Genomic DNA, 20215 nt, shown 5'->3' with positions numbered 1-20215 from the left:
CATGTTGTCGTTGTACAAAGGCATTGAAAACTGTTCATTGTCATGTCATATAAGGCCACAGGGTTGTGCTGAACTCAGTATCTCGTGTGACCGCCCCGGGCAGCAATCACGGATCTGCTTCTCCTCGGCACTGACTGGACAAGTGTACGAATTCTGTCCTGCGGAATTCTGTGCCATGCTGCTTCTTACGCGTTGGCCAGTTGAGGGAGTGTCTTACACGTCAATCAAGTTCATCCCAGAGGTGTTCCATTGGGTTGAGATCTGGAGATCTCGACGGCCAGGGCAAGGCGTTGATGTTGGTATGATGAAGGTAGTCTACCGTGACACGAGCTGTGTGCGGTGGAGCGTTGTCCTGTTGAAACAGACCCCTCTGGCGGTCAGTGATTGGATGAAGGTGAGGTTTAAGAATTTGATTCATGCGATTTGTTGTCATATTTCCCTTAACCACAACCAAGTCAGATCTCGTGGTGAAGGATATAGCCCCCCACACCATGACACTACCGCCACCGAAATTGCCGAATTCACGTACCCAATGTACGTACTTACAGCACCCGGCCAGCAAACAAGCATCTGTTTTACATTCCAGTCCCCACAGTTCCTTTGCTAGATTTAAATTTTGTGCAAAATAAACTTTTGAAAACTGCCTTCTTTCTTGAGTTCCAGAGTACTAGTCTTGACATGTGTAAAATGATAACTCACTCACAGCTCACGTGATTTCCATCTGACATCTAACATTAGATGAGAGATGTGAGTGAGGTTTCACAGTTTATTCCAGCAATATCACGACGGGGGACACCAGATATGGACTTTAAAAGCACCCATCGAACCCGGGCCTTTAGCGTGACGAGTGAAAGCCAACAAGTGAAGCCCCCGGGGTATAGTGAGTATATAACATGTAATACATGCATTGATAACGGACTCTCTGGACGGTGGGTACAATGTGTGAAGCCCATTTGTGGTGTCCCTCCGCCGTGATATTGCTGGAATATTGCTAAAAGCGGCGTAAAACCATACTCACTCACTCACTCACTATCTGGACGGCAAGTGTTGTGCTATAATGTTATAATGCACAACAAAATATAACATGTCTTATTGGGCATACCACATATTGCTGAATGTCACTTTTAAAATACTTGTTGAAATGACAGAGCAATAACATTTTAAATATGGTGACGAAGTTTGAAATTGGATCGGAATCCTGAGAACACATCACCGCTGGGTCATGTATACATCACCTCATAGGCCTTGCAGTTGCAGTGGACATGCCAGAAACATCAAACTTAACGACGGACAACGCGCCACAACACACCCTTCTGGGTGGGTTCGATAAATTTCAAAATGTCGCAATCATATATCGTATATCATGAAAATGGTGCGAAGAAATGCGAGTCTCCCATTAAAGTGAGGCCTTTATATTTGGGAATAATGGAGCTTTGAAGTCTTATTATTTTTCGGTGTTCGTTTACTAAATTTTAGGACTAAAATGGTCGAAAACCTCCAGGTTAGTACTGCAACTAATGAATGAAAAACACTTTTGTCACAGCATCACGGAAATACGATTACGAAACGACACCGAAATTTATTTTTGGTTAAAACTAATATTTTCTACGTATTATTCACCATTTCTTACGAACAGTTGTTATAAAATATCGTCATTTTTATCATTTTTCAATTTTCGTCAAAAGTCATTTTGTTTTTCTGCACTGATTGGCAAATTCAAAACGGGGTAATTTAGCCAAGACGTTTAACTAAAGGTATATCGATGATTTGATATCATCATATAGCCAGTTCCCTTCCACTGATTTACCCACCTGAACTAGAAATAAAGGAGACCAGTGACCAGGAGACCGCCTTACCTGTTTTATATTTAGATCTATGCATAAAGATTCAGAGAGACAAACCAGTCTCCACAAGACTGCATGACAAGAGGGATGACTTCAACTTCCCCTTCATGTCGAGCAATATTCCAGCAGCTCCAGCCCTTGGGGTCTACATTTCACAACGTTTGAGATACAGTCGAGCATGCTCTTTCTTCCAAGATTTCAAAGTTGTTTGATCAAGGTCACAATATTCAAGGCCTCAGTAAAGCTTTCAAAAACAGTGTCATTGTAGATATGTGGAGTACATTTCCAAATGTGATGCATCAGTGACAAAAAATATGTCCGATGCAATTCCCAACTTGACATGTACCATGTCTTCCCGTGTATTCAGGTGAACAATTGACTTGCCTTTGCATGTGTTTGTGACGGGTGGATACGCTCACCTTTTCGCGAACACCTTGTATCATCACTGTTTGATGGTGATTCATAACACATGCTCATGATATAGTCGGAATCGTACAATCGAAATGGAAAGAGTTTTGTCGCTTTTATTCTAATTTCAGTCTCGTAAACCAACTTACAAAAGAATAAACAGTAAACTACGGTTATAACGAACTCAAAGGGGCAACTGATTTTAGTTCGTTATAACCCTAGTTTGTCATAAGCATAATACAGCAAATGGACGGGACCAAAAACAGTTCGTTATATCCGTCAGTTCGCTATAAGCGTGTTCGTTATAAACGTAGTTAGGCCGTATTGTAACGTCAGGCTCGCCACACCTACTGGTAGCCTTGGCGCTGAGCTCAGTAAACAAAGTACATTAGTAAACAGACTATATCAAGCGGAAGTGCAAATGGTTTTCCCCGGCAAGTTGAGACAGGCGTCTCACTTCCACTCAGCCATTGTGCCACTCAAGACGAGACAGTCAGCATCCTGAACATGAGAGCTTCTCTGCCGCATCGGAAGGTGAGAGTTATGACACACACAGTGACTCAGGCGATATACAGCGTGGAGCAATGTCATCGCCAGACAGGGAACTCGACAATATTGAACAGTTATTTGAAAACAAATGATCTCTCTTCATTACCAATTCAAAACACATCAGCTGACATAACGCATATTTTTCTCGAACCTACATCATACACTGGAGCTATACATATATCAGCTACACCCTAGCTACTGGAGCTATACATATATCAGCCACACCCTAGCTAATGGAGCTATACATATATCAGCCACACCCTAGCTAATGGAGCTATACATATATCAGCCACACCCTAGCTACTGGAGCTATACATATATATCAGCCACACCCTAGCTACTGGGGATATACATATATCAGCCACACCCTAGCTACTGGAGCTATACATATATCAGCCACACCCTAGCTACTGGAGCTATACATATATAAGCCACACCCTAGCTACTGGTGATATACATATATCAGCCACACCCTAGCTACTGGTGATATACATATATCAACCACACCCTAGCTACCGGAGCTATACATATATCAGCTACACCCTAGCTACTGGAGCTATACATATATCAGCCACACCCTAGCTACTGGTGATATACATATATCAGCCACACCCTAGCTACTGGTGATATACATATATCAGCCACACCCTAGCTACTGGAGCTATACATATATCAGCCACACCCTAGCTACTGGAGCCTACATGTATCAACCACACCCTAGCTACTGGAGCTATGGATATATCAGTTACAATGTAGCTACTGTGGACATTCATACATCAGCTACATTGTAGCTACTGCAGCTATGGATATATCAGTTACAATGTAGCTACTGGGGACATACATAAGAACGGTCATTCAATGTACCCTCCAGGATTCAAGCGACGAACTCACCAAAATCCCGAAATGGTGCAGTTCTTCGACATTTACCACATTGGTGAAACCCTGGGACATGGAGCTGACAAACCATTGATCAAAATCAGGGTGTAATCTGGGATTCGACCCTACGACCAAACAGGTTGTGGCTTGCCAGGTTCACACAGTGCCGATTATGGCTCCCGTTTGAGATCAGACAGCGCTACGATACGGAAAGTGAAAAAGTCGGATTACTATCCTCAATGATCTGGAATGTCCTATCATTGTCTGAACGCAGTCGTATACGTTCGTAACAGAGTCCTACGGATCGGGAAAGGTCCAGAGAGGTCGGCCAAATACTCCCGACAGTATGTTGCGTCCCGTAACATTCGGGAAACTCAGCCGATTTTTGCCTAGTTGGATTACAATCGTGACTATGCCGTGACAGATTCAGATGTATCGGATCAAAATCGTAACAATGTCTGGGCGGCATCACGTAGATCGGGACGCTGTCGTGGTGAACGGACATGAATTTTTCATTGCCATTTCTTGTCCATTGAGTCCAGATTGCGTCCAGATCTTGCGGAATGCGAACCGTCTTCGTCCGTTCCCTGTCGGATCTATGTCGGGTCGCATTCGGGAGAATCGGGACGCTGTCGGGACAGATTCGGTCTATTTTTACCAAGCGGAAGATACAAATCGGATCAGATTCGGATCAAGGACGGCAGTAAAAAATTGTGTGTGTGCGTGCGTGCGTGCGTGCGTGCGTGTGTGTGTGTGTGTGTGTGAAAACATGAAAAGTCACCAGTTCAGCATGTGTTGGATGCATGTGCGTTTCGTTATGAAATAATAAACGGTTTCCGAAACGTGACGAAAAATATATAGCAATTAAGATGCCGTAAGGGTATGATACGCTCGAAGTTAACATACTGTGTCTGATTGGGGTGTGCATGTTTAACTGCGGCATGGTAACTCAGTAGGCTAGCTCTATGAAACCAGTAATAGTCGAGATTAGTCGAGCAGGCTACAACTATAAAACAAGCATTAAACCGAAACACACACACACACACACACACACACACACGCACGCACACATCCACATCAACACACACACACACACACACACACACACACACACACCTTGCATGCACACACGCACACACGCACGCACGCGCACACACACACACACACACACACACACACACACCATGTTCCGCGCTATATATTAAAGTGCAATAATCCTGAAAGCAACGTTTGTAGCGACCAGAACTGGGATACGACCAGAACTGGGATAAACAGTCCACAATTTCGCAAAACCCCATTTACTGCGGTAATGCTTTCGGTTAGCTCTAAAACACATGGCGATATATATGCGGAATATGATTTAGTTTATATTTTGGGTGGGACCGTACTGAATATGATCTTCTGTATATTTCCATGTCCCATTCCAAATAAATAACGCACATTACATTCTTCACTATAAATTGGAAACATCTTCAGGTATTATTATTATTTTGTTATTTTGTACTTGACAAATATTCACACGCCTTTCTGTGCGGCAATTCACATTTATGCACAAATGTCAGTGTCTGTGCGATATTTCTTTTAACAAATTATGTTATAATTAGATCAATAATTGAAATCAAGGATGTGTTTCTACATCACATTGTGGTCACAATAGTATATAGAATGGAATGGAATCGTCCATATTAAAAAAGTAAAGGCGGTGCTGTGTAACTGTGCTGAAGGGAATCCTTGTAATTCACACATGAGTAGATGTGAGAAATCATATTTATATAATTTCAAAACAATTATTTCACTTGCCTCTGCATTTAGACAAGCTCTTTCCACTTCTTTTAATTAGTTCGATGGGTTAATTGTATATGGTTTGCCAGAAGATTGAGGCGAAAATTACACAAGATGAAAGTGTTTTATCATTCCTCTTTACAAAGTTACGGGAAAGTACACAGGTACATCGGACATAAAATATACATTACTCAGAATGAAACGCGGGGTGTCAGACATGTTATATACATCATTATAAATGAAAGACGCGGGGGAGTTTGTATATCGGATATAAACTATACATCACTCAGAACGATAGATAACGATAGAGGGTTTGTATCGGATGTATTATATTATACATACTTCAGAAAGCTGTAGATGCAGACCAATGTAAGCTTTGAAACATGCTGAGAAGTATGCAAGCTGGATATTGACGATTGTTTCAGAATGGCATTCTACCCACATATACAAGTTAGTGGTAACCTCAAATACCTCCTTAACTTAACCCTATCACATATACATGATGCAGGTAATGCGAGCTCAGAAGTTTGGTGTGCAAATTTATAATAAATGTATAAATATAAATGTATAACTAACAGATATAAGCGGTAAGACGGATATGACTCCTCATGCATGCAAGCATGCACCGGTAATCCAGACCTAACAGAAAGGAGTATATAGTTACTCCATAGTGTTTTAGGAACCAGGCAGCTTCGATTTGAAATAAAGGAAAGATATATTGAAGCAAGTCGAAATAATATATTTATATATCTAGCCTAAAATCACGATGATCCATGGACAGTGCATTGTGTATGTCTATGTTGGGCATTGCTTAAAATATACCCACCGCTTCGCTTGTCATGTTAGGCGACAATCGATGGTTGGTTGGTTGGTTGGTTGTTTAACGCCGCACTGAGCAATATTCCAGCTATATGACGGCGGTCTGTAAATAATCGAGTCTGGACCAGACAACACGGACAATCCAGTGATAGACATCATGAGCAACGATCCATGCATTTGGGATACGATGACATGCATCAACCAAGTCAGTGAGCCAGAACACCCGATCCCGTTAGTTGCCTTTTACGAGAAGCATAGTCGCCTTTTAGGGCAAGCATGGATTGCTGAAAAGACCTATTCTACCCCGGGTCTTCACGGGCACCACAATCGATGGACCGGGTGGGCATGCTTGTATAGTGACTTCGTTAATTGTGTGTCATGTACCCCGATATAAATACATGTAAATAAACGATTGGTTTAAGTATGAACAACGTCCCACGCCGACATGTACGATGTCTCGCAATCAACCAAATAACGAACCTGACTACCCGAGGCTCGTTAGTCGCCTCTTATTATACGATTCTAAGCCGGACTCCCCATCCGATCATGGGAATATTACCTGCATGGTCAGCTTTGCTGTTACTGGTTCTTGCAGTAAAATGTTGGTCCACATGGGCAGAGAGCAAAATAGTGATTGATATTATAAGCAAACATCCAGCACGTCGGAGGACGTTGAACCTCCGATCCATGAAGTCACCTAGTAAGACAATTAAAATTAAGCATGTGTTGCTGGGGACCACTTCTACACGAAATCAACTGCCTGAGTGGTCTAGTGGATAGACGTCTGCATAAGGAGTGAGTAAGTGGGTGAATATGTATTTACACTGCTTTTAGCAGCATTCCTGGAGTATCATGGCACGGGACACCAGAAATAGGGTTTACTCATTGAACACATGATGGGAATCGAACCCGGGCCTTCGACGTGACGAGCGAACGCTTTCACCAATAGGCTAACCAATCGCACCCCTGACAGCGGAAGGTAAGGTAAAATACACGGAATAAGATAGTACCCGTGCTTGGCGATTGGCTTTACGTGGATAAACGTGGATAAACACAGTACATATTCTGTTTTACAAAACTCATGTAAGAATCCATGTATTACCTTCACCCTCACTCGGTAAATACAAGAATTTCTGAATTCTGACACTCCTTGTGTAACACACTTACTGGTATAATACTCCCTATAAAAGTACCACTCATGACCTCCCTCAATATTTGCTAAGTTTGTGGTCCTAATCACTTTCAAAAGCTAAAATTAATTATAAATATTCAACAGTTAATAAATTTTAAAGGTGTTATGCCGCTTCTGCATGGTTTGATTACAGTAATACAAGGGTAAATATCTAATCGATAATTAATAAAAATCAGCTACAAGTATTCCATTATTTGTACATGTGAAAGGGCTATCCCATTTCTGGTCAAAGGGACATGAGTGATTATATAGTAAAAGGTCTCTTTTAAATAGCAGTATTGACCCATTACATTAAGAGTCTGCTCATAAGTGCGAAATATTATTTACTATCATCAACCGACAAGAAATCTTAAAATTCCATTAAATGTAGATTTTAAAGGCATTATCCCACTTCTGGCCAAGCTGATATGAGTCATAAAATAGTAAAAAATCTCTTAAAATTAGTATTATTGACCCATTACATTCAGACCTTTGTTCATAGGTTTGAAATGTTATTTACTATCATCAACCGACAAGAAATCTTAAGATTCCATTAATTGTAGATTTTGAAAGGCATTATTCCACTTTTGGTCAAGGTGATACGAGTCATAATATAGTCAAAAATCTCTTAAAATTAGAAATATTGACCCATTACATAAAGATTCTGTCCACAAGTGTGAAATATTATTTACTATCATCAACCGACAAGAAATCTTAAGATTCCATTAATTGTGGATTTTAAAGGCATTATCCCACTTCTGGTCAAGCTGATATGAGTCATAATATAGTCAAAAATATCTTAAAATTAGAAATATTGACCCATTACATAAAGATTCTGTCCACAAGTGTGAAATATTATTTACTATCACCAACCGACAAGAAATCTTAAAATTCCATTAAATGTAGATTTTAAAGGCATTATCCCACTTCTGGTCAAGGTGATATGAGTCATAATGTAGTCAAAAATCTCTTAAAATTAGAAATATTGATCCATTACAGTCAGATTCTGTCCACAAGTGTGAAATATTATCTACTATCATCAACCGACAAGAAATCTTAAGATTCCATTAATTGTAGATTTTAAAGGCATTATCCCACTTCTGGTCAAGCTGATATGGGTCATAATATAGTCAAAAATCTCTTAAAATTAGAAATATTCACCCATTACATTCAGATTCTGTCCACAAGTGCGAAATATTATTTACTATCATCAACCGAGAAGAAATCTTAAGATTCCATTAATTGTGGATTTTAAAGGCATTATCCCACTTCTGGTCAAGCTGATATGAGTCATAATATAGTCAAAAATCTTTTAAAATTAGAAATATTGATCCATTACAGTCAGATTCTGTCAACAAGTGTGAAATATTATTTACTATCATCAACCGACAAGAAATCTTAAGATTCCATTAATTGTGGATTTTAAAGGCATTATCCCACTTCTGGTCAAGCTGATATGAGTCATAATATAGTCAAAAATCTCTTAAAATTAGAAATATTGACCCATTACATTCAGACCTTTGTTCATAGGTTTGAAATGTTATTTACTATCATCAACCGACAAGAAATCTTAAGATTCCATTAATTGTAGATTTTGAAAGGCATTATTCCACTTTTGGTCAAGGTGATACGAGTCATAATATAGTCAAAAATCTCTTAAAATTAGAAATATTGACCCATTACATAAAGATTCTGCTCACAAGTGCGAAATATTATTTACTATCATCAAGCGACAAGAAATCTTAAAATTCCATTAAATGTAGATTTTAAAGGCATTATCCCACTTCTGGTCAAGCTGATATGAGTCATAATCAAGCTGATATGAGTCATAATATAGTCAAAAATCTCTTAAAATTAGAACTATTGACCCATTACATTCAGATTCTGTCCACAAGTGCGAAATATTATTTACTATCATCAACCGACAAGAAATCTTAAGATTCCATTAATTGTGGATTTTAAAGGCATTATCCCACTTCTGGTCAAGCTGATATGAGTCATAATATAGTCAAAAATCTCTTAAAATTAGAAATATTGACCCATTACATAAAGATTCTGTCCACAAGTGTGAAATATTATTTACTATCACCAACCGACAAGAAATCTTAAAATTCCATTAAATGTAGATTTTAAAGGCATTATCCCACTTCTGGTCAAGCTGATATGAGTCATAATATAGTCAAAAATATCTTAAAATTAGAAATATTGACCCATTACATAAAGATTCTGTCCACAAGTGTGAAATATTATTCACTATCACCAACTGACAAGAAATCTTAAGATTCCATTAATTGTAGATTTTAAAGTCATTATCCCACTTCTGGTCAAGCTGATATGAGTCATAATATAGTCAAAAATCTCTTAAAATTAGTATTATTGACCCATTACATTCAGATTCTGTCCACAAGTGCGAAATATTATTTACTATCATCAACCGAGAAGAAATCTTAAGATTCCATTAATTGTAGATTTTAAAGGCATTATCCCACTTCTGGTCAAGCTGATATGAGTCATAATATAGTCAAAAATCTCTTAAAATTAGAAATATTGACCCATTACATTCAGACCTTTGTTCATAGGTTTGAAATGTTATTTACTATCATCAACCGACAAGAAATCTTAAGATTCCATTAATTGTAGATTTTGAAAGGCATTATTCCACTTTTGGTCAAGGTGATACGAGTCATAATATAGTCAAAAATCTCTTAAAATTAGAAATATTGACCCATTACATAAAGATTCTGTCCACAAGTGTGAAATATTATTTACTATCATCAACCGACAAGAAATCTTAAGATTCCATTAATTGTGGATTTTAAAGGCATTATCCCACTTCTGGTCAAGCTGATATGAGTCATAATATAGTCAAAAATATCTTAAAATTAGAAATATTGACCCATTACATAAAGATTCTGTCCACAAGTGTGAAATATTATTTACTATCATCAACCGACAAGAAATCTTAAGATTCCATTAATTGTGGATTTTAAAGGCATTATCCCACTTCTGGTCAAGCTGATATGAGTCATAATATAGTCAAAAATATCTTAAAATTAGAAATATTGACCCATTACATAAAGATTCTGTCCACAAGTGTGAAATATTATTTACTATCACCAACCGACAAGAAATCTTAAAATTCCATTAAATGTAGATTTTAAAGGCATTATCCCACTTCTGGTCAAGGTGATATGAGTCATAATGTAGTCAAAAATCTCTTAAAATTAGAAATATTGATCCATTACAGTCAGATTCTGTCCACAAGTGTGAAATATTATTTACTATCATCAACCGACAAGAAATCTTAAGATTCCATTAATTGTAGATTTTAAAGGCATTATCCCACTTCTGGTCAAGCTGATATGGGTCATAATATAGTCAAAAATCTCTTAAAATTAGAAATATTCACCCATTACATTCAGATTCTGTCCACAAGTGCGAAATATTATTTACTATCATCAACCGAGAAGAAATCTTAAGATTCCATTAATTGTGGATTTTAAAGGCATTATCCCACTTCTGGTCAAGCTGATATGAGTCATAATATAGTCAAAAATCTCTTAAAATTAGAAATATTGACCCATTACATTCAGACCTTTGTTCATAGGATTGAAATGTTATTTACTATCATCAACCGACAAGAAATCTTAAGATTCCATTAATTGTAGATTTTGAAAGGCATTATTCCACTTTTGGTCAAGGTGATACGAGTCATAATATAGTCAAAAATCTCTTAAAATTAGAAATATTGACCCATTACATAAAGATTCTGTCCACAAGTGTGAAATATTATTTACTATCATCAACCGACAAGAAATCTTAAGATTCCATTAATTGTGGATTTTAAAGGCATTATCCCACTTCTGGTCAAGCTGATATGGGTCATAATATAGTCAAAAATCTCTTAAAATTAGAAATATTCACCCATTACATTCAGATTCTGTCCACAAGTGCGAAATATTATTTACTATCATCAACCGAGAAGAAATCTTAAGATTCCATTAATTGTGGATTTTAAAGGCATTATCCAACTTCTGGTCAAGCTGATATGAGTCATAATATAGTCAAAAATCTCTTAAAATTAGAAATATTGACCCATTACATTCAGACCTTTGTTCATAGGTTTGAAATGTTATTTACTATCATCAACCGACAAGAAATCTTAAGATTCCATTAATTGTAGATTTTGAAAGGCATTATTCCACTTTTGGTCAAGGTGATACGAGTCATAATATAGTCAAAAATCTCTTAAATTTAGAAATATTGACCCATTACATAAAGATTCTGCTCACAAGTGCGAAATATTATTTACTATCATCAACCGACAAGAAATCTTAAAATTCCATTAAATGTAGATTTTAAAGGCATTATCCCACTTCTGGTCAAGCTGATATGAGTCATAATATAGTCAAAAATCTCTTAAAATTAGAAATATTGACCCATTACATAAAGATTCTGTCCACAAGTGCGAAATATTATTTACTATCATCAACCGACAAGAAATCTTAAGATTCCATTAATTGTAGATTTTAAAGGCATTATCCCACTTCTGGTCAAGCTGATATGAGTCATAATATAGTCAAAAATCTCTTAAAATTAGAAATATTGACCCATTACATAAAGATTCTGTCCACAAGTGCGAAATATTATTTACTATCATCAACCGACAAGAAATCTTAAGATTCCATTAATTGTAGATTTTAAAGTCATTATCCCACTTCTGGTCAAGCTGATATGAGTCATAATATAGTCAAAAATCTCTTAAAATTAGAAATATTGACCCATTACATAAAGATTCTGTCCACAAGTGCGAAATATTATTTACTATCATCAACCGACAAGAAATCTTAAGATTCCATTAATTGTGGATTTTAAAGGCATTATCCCACTTCTGGTCAAGCTGATATGAGTCATAATATAGTCAAAAATCTCTTAAAATTAGAAATATTGATCCATTACATAAAGATTCTGTCCACAAGTGTGAAATATTATTTACTATCACCAACCGACAAGAAATCTTAAAATTCCATTAAATGTAGATTTTAAAGGCATTATCCCACTTCTGGTCAAGCTGATATGAGTCATAATATAGTCAAAAATCTCTTAAAATTAGAAATATTGACCCATTACATAAAGATTCTGTCCACAAATGTGAAATATTATTCACTATCACCAACTGACAAGAAATCTTAAAATTCCATTAAATGTAGATTTTAAAGGCATTATCCCACTTCTGGTCAAGGTGATATGAGTCATAATATAGTCAAAAATCTCTTAAAATTAGAAATATTGATCCATTACAGTCAGATTCTGTCCACAAGTGTGAAATATTATTTACTATCATCAACCGACAAGAAATCTTAAGATTCCATTAATTGTAGATTTTAAAGGCATTATCCCACTTCTGGTCAAGCTGATATGGGTCATAATATAGTCAAAAATCTCTTAAAATTAGAAATATTCACCCATTACATTCAGATTCTGTCCACAAGTGCGAAATATTATTTACTATCATCAACCGAGAAGAAATCTTAAGATTCCATTAATTGTAGATTTTAAAGGCATTATCCCACTTCTGGTCAAGCTGATATGAGTCATAATATAGTCAAAAATCTCTTAAAATTAGAAATATTGACCCATTACATTCAGACCTTTGTTCATAGGTTTGAAATGTTATTTACTATCATCAACCGACAAGAAATCTTAAGATTCCATTAATTGTAGATTTTGAAAGGCATTATTCCACTTTTGGTCAAGGTGATACGAGTCATAATATAGTCAAAAATCTCTTAAAATTAGAAATATTGACCCATTACATAAAGATTCTGCTCACAAGTGCGAAATATTATTTACTATCATCAAGCGACAAGAAATCTTAAAATTCCATTAAATGTAGATTTTAAAGGCATTATCCCACTTCTGGTCAAGCTGATACGAGTCATAATATAGTCAAAAATCTCTTAAATTTAGAAATATTGACCCATTACATAAAGATTCTGTCAACAAGTGCGAAATATTATTTACTATCATCAACCGACAAGAAATCTTAAGATTCCATTAATTGTGGATTTTAAAGGCATTATTCCATTTATGGTCGAGGCAATATGAGTCTTAATATAGTCAAAAATCTTGTAAAATTAACAGTATTAACCCATTGCATTCACATTCTACTCACAAGTGCGAAATGTTATTTATTATCATCAGCCGAGAACAAATCTTAAGATTCCATTAACTGTAGATTTTAAAGGTGTTATCCCATTTATGGTTGAGCGAGTAAGTGACTATGGTTTTATGCTGCTTTTAGCAATATTCCAGCAATATCACTGGGGGACACCAGAAATGGGCTTCACTCATTGTACCCATATTGGGAATCAACCCAGGTCTTCGGCGTCACGAGTCAATGTTTTAACCACTAGGCTACCCGACCGCCCCCACTTATGGTTGAGGTGATATGAGTGATAAATAGAGGTTATCACGCGAGTGTGTTTTGGGATGGTAAATATCCTGTATTAGGAATAAACATTGTATTTAGTGAGCCTTGGCTTGTTAAATACATAGTAATTGATATTTCTCCAGATTCCCGATGGTTAATTCTGACTTGATCCCCGAATGACAAGGGCGATGCCATGTTTGTTTATAAACAGTGAAAGTAGTCCCAACTTGACCTTTGACAATTGCATCTCTATCCGCATATGACCCCAACGGATATCGTTTTTATCCATTGGCTTTATTCTGCTGAGAAACCTACCCATTATATGATAATACAGTATAAAATCTCATAAAATTAGAAATATTGACCCATTACATTCAGATTCTGTCCACAAGTTTGAAATGTTTTTTACTATCATCAGCTGAAAGAAAATCTTAAGATTCCATTAACTGTAGATTTTACAGGTGTTCTCCCTTTTTCTGGTCAAGGCCATATAAGTAATAATATATACTGAACAACAAAAGTTCCTGTGACATTAAATAAGATTTAATGCAAAGTTATGTTTTTTACCAAATCTGAAACAATTTCTGTTTGCAACAGAACAAAAGACTCCTGTAAATGTTCAAATGGTTTAATTTGTCATACTAAATGTTTCTGAATCAGCTCCAAGTCATATGGTCTATGGCGAATGTGGTAGATACCCGTTATATATTTGTTCATATTTACGTTTACTCAGATACTGGCTCAAAATAACAGAGATGTCGCTGGAACGAATCCCAAGAAAATGCTACGAAATGATTGTCTATCGTGAAAGTGTTGGTTACGTAACCTGGGCATCAAACATTAAGCATTTACTCTTCTCTCTCGGATTTGGATATGTTTGGCTAAATCAAAGCGTTGGAGACAAAATGTATTTTCTTAGCTCTTTTAAGCAGGTAGCAATTGATATGTTTACTCAAAACTGGAGGTCGTCACTAGATAACAGTACACGCTACGACGTCTATAAAACCTTTAAATATTGTCTAACACCAGAGGTTTACCTGCATACTATAACAGAGATAAAAATTAGAGACACATTTATTAAACTCAGGCTAGGGTTAAATGATTTGATGTGCAACAGGGGTCGCTTCTCCTCTATTCCTAAGGATATGCGTTTTTGTCCATTCTGCGAAAACCATATTGAAAACGAATTACACTTTTTGTTTATATGTCCAATTTACGACAACCTAAGATTGAAATATATGCCTGATATCACTAAGAACCACTATTCCATGAACAAAATATTATCTTTTAATGGTATCCCTAGTAAAAAATTAACTAAGATATTACAATACATCTATCAAAGTCTACGAGTGCGTAGTAAATTACTTAGTAAATCCGATATGTCCAGAAATAATTAGTTGTTTTGAAACTTTCGCATCTAGATCAGGAGTATCTACATTTCATTTTTGTCTGTTTGTTTCTACTAGAAATGCATATACATTTAAATTGTCAAATTGTCATGACATGATGAGTATATTACTGATAGATCCTTTTGTATTGAACGTCGTATGGCTGAAAGCCTTTGCGACGTAAAACTTCATATTTCCATTCCATTCCTTTTGTATTTTATACTACTACTGCTGCCACTGTGGTTATTACCACTGTTATTACAATACCTCTATTACATGTCAAGCATCATATTAGTTATCCAATAATTATATAATGCGCTGTACAGCTGTAAATGATATTGTTTATCTGTATGTGTATATGGGCCAATGGCCTTTCATACAATAAAGATTGATTGATTGACTTCAGAAAATGTGTGATTTCATAAATCACTTTCAAAACACTTTCAAAACACTTTCAAAGACATGTTAGGAGGGCTTACTTTGATCAGAAACATTATTCTTCAAGGTCAAATTGTTGGTTCTCAAACTTGCTCCAAGAGAGCATTGCTACCTTTTATTGGTGCATTCTCACGCAATTTATTTGGTGCCGCCCTGACAGCGACGTGAACATAATACGACAACATATCAATATCTTATCAAACAGAATGAGAGCTGAAGAAGCAGCTTTTAATGTGTCACAGGATTACATGGGTTCGTACATATCTAAGGCTAATGACAGAATGGATGGTTTGAAGCAAGGTATAATTCAAATAATTCCAGTATAGTAAAATTATTTTTTTCTGCTACAACATTAACAATATGAGCTTATGACCTTGCTTAAATTTACACTGAAGTTCTCACACCCTTCATAGAGACAGTTCCTCCTTGGAATTCAAGTATCAACAATCTCCTGAGCAGTAAGAGATCTGAACAGACAACTACTCAGTAGTAATTAGGGAATCATCTTGTGACATGTTTATGGCTAGTGTGTCAGGTCAGTGCTAGCAGTAGCTTGCCTGTATTCAGTTGTTTGAGCCCTCAACAGACCAATGAACCCTTCAGTATAAACTATCAATTTCCACTTTCCCCAGTTTGGCTTTAGCAAGTCTAGAAATAGACAAATACACATATCCATGGAAGGTGGTAATACATCAATCTATACAGATGTTCACAGGTCATAATCAACCTATGACATTTTATACACAATATCATCATACAATCTACACTTAATGGAATGTTAAGATTTCTTCTTGGCTGATGATAGTAAATCACATTTCAAACTTGTGAGCAGAACCTGAGTGTTATGGGTCAATATTTCTAATTTTAAGAGATTTTTTGCTATTTTATTACTCATATCCCCTCGACCAGAAATGGGATAACACCTATAAAATCTACAGTTAACGGAATCTGAAGATTTTCTTTTGGCTGCGGATAGTAAATCACATTCTAGCTTGTGAGCAGATTCTGAATGCTATGGGTTAATATTTCTAAGTTTAAGAGATTTTTTACAATATCATTACTCATCTCCCCTCAGCCAGAAATGGGATAAAGTATATAAACTCGACAATTAATGGAATCTTAAGATTTCTTCTTGGCTGATGATAGTAAATAACATTTCTAGCCCGTGAGCAAAGCCTGAATACTTTGAGTCAAGATTTCTAATTTCTTGTCGGTTGATGATAGTAAATAACATTTCAAACCTATGAACAAAGGTCTAAATGTAATGGGTCAGTATTTCTAATTTTAAGAGATTTTTTTACTATATTACTATTCATATAACCTTGACCAGAAGTGGGATAATGCCTTTAAAATCTACAATTAATGGAATCTAAAGATTTCTTGTCGGTTGATGATAGTAAATAATATTTCACACTTGTGGACTGAATCTTAATGTAATAGGACAATATTTATAATTTTAAGAGATTTTTGACTATATTAATACTCATCTGCCCTTGACCAGAAATGGGATAACACCTTTAAAATCTACACTTAATGGAATCTTAAGATTTCTTCTTGGCTGATGATAGTAAATCACATTTCTAACTTGTGAGCAGAACCTGAATGCTATTGACCAATATTTTTAATTTTAACAGATGTTTTGCTATTTTATTACTCATATCCCCTAGACCAGAAATGAGATAACACCTATAAAATCTTCAGTTAACGGAATCTGAAGATTTCTTCATGACTACTGATAGTAAATAACATTTGAAACTTGTGAGCAGAATCTGAATGCAATGGGTCAATATTTCTAATTCTAAGAGATTTTCTACAATATCATTACTCATATAACCTTGACCAGAAATGGGATAACGCCTTTAAAATCTACAATTAATGGAATCTAAAGATTTCTTGTCGGTTGATGATAGTAAATAATATTTCACACTTGTGGACTGAATCTTAATGTAATAGGACAATATTTCTAATTTTAAGAGATTTTTGACTATATTAATACTCATCTGCCCTTGACCAGAAATGGGATAACACCTTTAAAATCTACAATTAATGAAATCTTAAGATTTCTTCTAGGCTGATGACAGTAAATAACATTTCAAACCTGTGAGCAAAGCCTGAACACTTTAAGTCAAGATTTCTAATTTTAAGAGATTTTTTTACTATATTATTATTCATATAACCTTGACCAGAAATGGGATAACACCTTTAAAATCTACAATTAATGGAATATTAAGATTTCTTCTTGGCTGATGACAGTAAATAACATTTCAAACCTGTGAGCAAAGCCTGAACACTTTGAGTCAAGATTTCTAATTTTAAGAGATTTTTTTACTATATTATTATTCATATAACCTTGACCAGAAATGGGATAACACCTTTAAAATCTACAGTTAACGGAATCTGAAGATTTCTTCATGACTACTGATAGTAAATAACATTTGAAACTTGTGAGCAGAATCTGAATGCAATGGGTCAATATTTCTAATTCTAAGAGATTTTCTACCATATTATTATTCATATAACCTTGACCAGAAATGGGATAACGCCTTTAAAATCTACAATTTATGGAATCTTAAGATTTTCTCTTGGCTGCTGATAGCAAAGCACATTTCTAGTTTGTGAGCAGAATCTGAATGCAATGGGTCAATATTTCGAATGTTTAAGTGAGTTGGGTTTAACACCACTTTTAACATTATTCCAGTTATATCACGGTGTGTCAGCTTAATGTGGGAGGAAAGCCCAAAGTGATGGTGCTGACAAACCTAGAAGCATTATTGGGGTGAACCGGGATTCGAACCAACCATCATAGGTTGCTGGCGGATCCAAGGGACGCAACTCTGCACAGACATGGCCACCTGTGCCCCCTCTAATTTTAAGAGATTTTTAACTATATCATCACTCATCTGCCCTTGACCAGAAATGGGATAACACCTTTAAAATCTACAATTAATGAAATCTTAAGATTTCTTCTAGGCTGATGACAGTAAATAACATTTCAAACCTGTGAGCAAAGCCTGAACACTTTGAGTCAAGATTTCTAATTTTAAGAGATTTTTTTACTATATTATTATTCATATAACCTTGACCAGAAATGGGATAACACCTTTAAAATCTACAATTAATGAAATCTTAAGAATTTCTTCTAGGCTGATGACAGTAAATAACATTTCAAACCTGTGAGCAAAGCCTGAACACTTTGAGTCAAGATTTCTAATTTTAAGAGATTTTTTTACTATATTATTATTCATATAACCTTGACCAGAAATGGGATAACACCTTTAAAATCTACAATTAATGGAATATTAAGATTTCTTCTTGGCTGATGACAGTAAATAACATTTCAAACCTGTGAGCAAAGCCTGAACACTTTGAGTCAAGATTTCTAATTTTAAGAGATTTTTTTACTATATTATTATTCATATAACCTTGACCAGAAATGGGATAACACCTTTAAAATATACAATTAATGGAATATTAAGATTTCTTCTTGGCTGATGACAGTAAATAACATTTCAAACCTGTGAGCAAAGCCTGAACACTTTGAGTCAAGATTTCTAATTTTAAGAGATTTTTTTACTATATTATTATTCATATAACCTTGACCAGAAATGGGATAACACCTTTAAAATCTACAATTAATGGAATATTAAGATTTCTTCTAGGCTGATGACAGTAAATAACATTTCAAACCTGTGAGCAAAGCCTGAACACTTTGAGTCAAGATTTCTAATTTTAAGAGATTTTTTTACTATATTATTATTCATATAACCTTGACCAGAAATGGGATAACACCTTTAAAATCTACAATTAATGGAATATTAAGATTTCTTCTTGGCTGATGACAGTAAATAACATTTCAAACCTGTGAGCAAAGCCTGAACACTTTGAGTCAAGATTTCTAATTTTAAGAGATTTTTTTACTATATTATTATTCATATTACCTTGACCAGAAATGGGATAACACCTTTAAAATCTACAATTAATGGAATATTAAGATTTCTTCTTGGCTGATGATAGTAAATAACCTTTCAAACCTGTGAGGAGAATCTGAATGCTATGGGTCAATATTGCTAATGTTAAGAGATTGTTGACTATATTATTACTCACATCCCCTCAACCAGAAGTGGCATAAATGTTATGCTTTCAAGAATGAAAGGAATCTTGAGAGTTTTGTTTTCTGAACATTGTCAATCACATTTACAACCTTTGAGAAACATGTACTTTGACAATAAGCTTTGAATATGAAACTACATAGTTTTAAAAAAAGCTTCGTCCCCTTCACAGCTGTAATAGGCTAACTGATCATCATGGAGGGACTGACTGCACAATGTATGACATTGTGCTAGGTCTGTATCTGCCTTGATAGAAACCACAGAAAAAAGGTAAAAAGTAAAGGTATAATGACTTACCTACACATTCTCGTCTTTCAAAGAAATATTATCTTAGAAACTTCAGCCACTTGGCCTTCAACAGCAAGGACCAGACGACCATTTTGATCAAGTTGTAAAGG

The sequence above is a fragment of the Haliotis rufescens genome, unplaced genomic scaffold (assembly GCF_023055435.1).
Source record: "Haliotis rufescens isolate VD_foot unplaced genomic scaffold, xgHalRufe1.0.p SCAF_43, whole genome shotgun sequence".
NCBI classification, from domain to species: Eukaryota; Metazoa; Mollusca; class Gastropoda; order Lepetellida; family Haliotidae; genus Haliotis; species Haliotis rufescens.
This window is presented reverse-complemented; position numbering follows the sequence as displayed.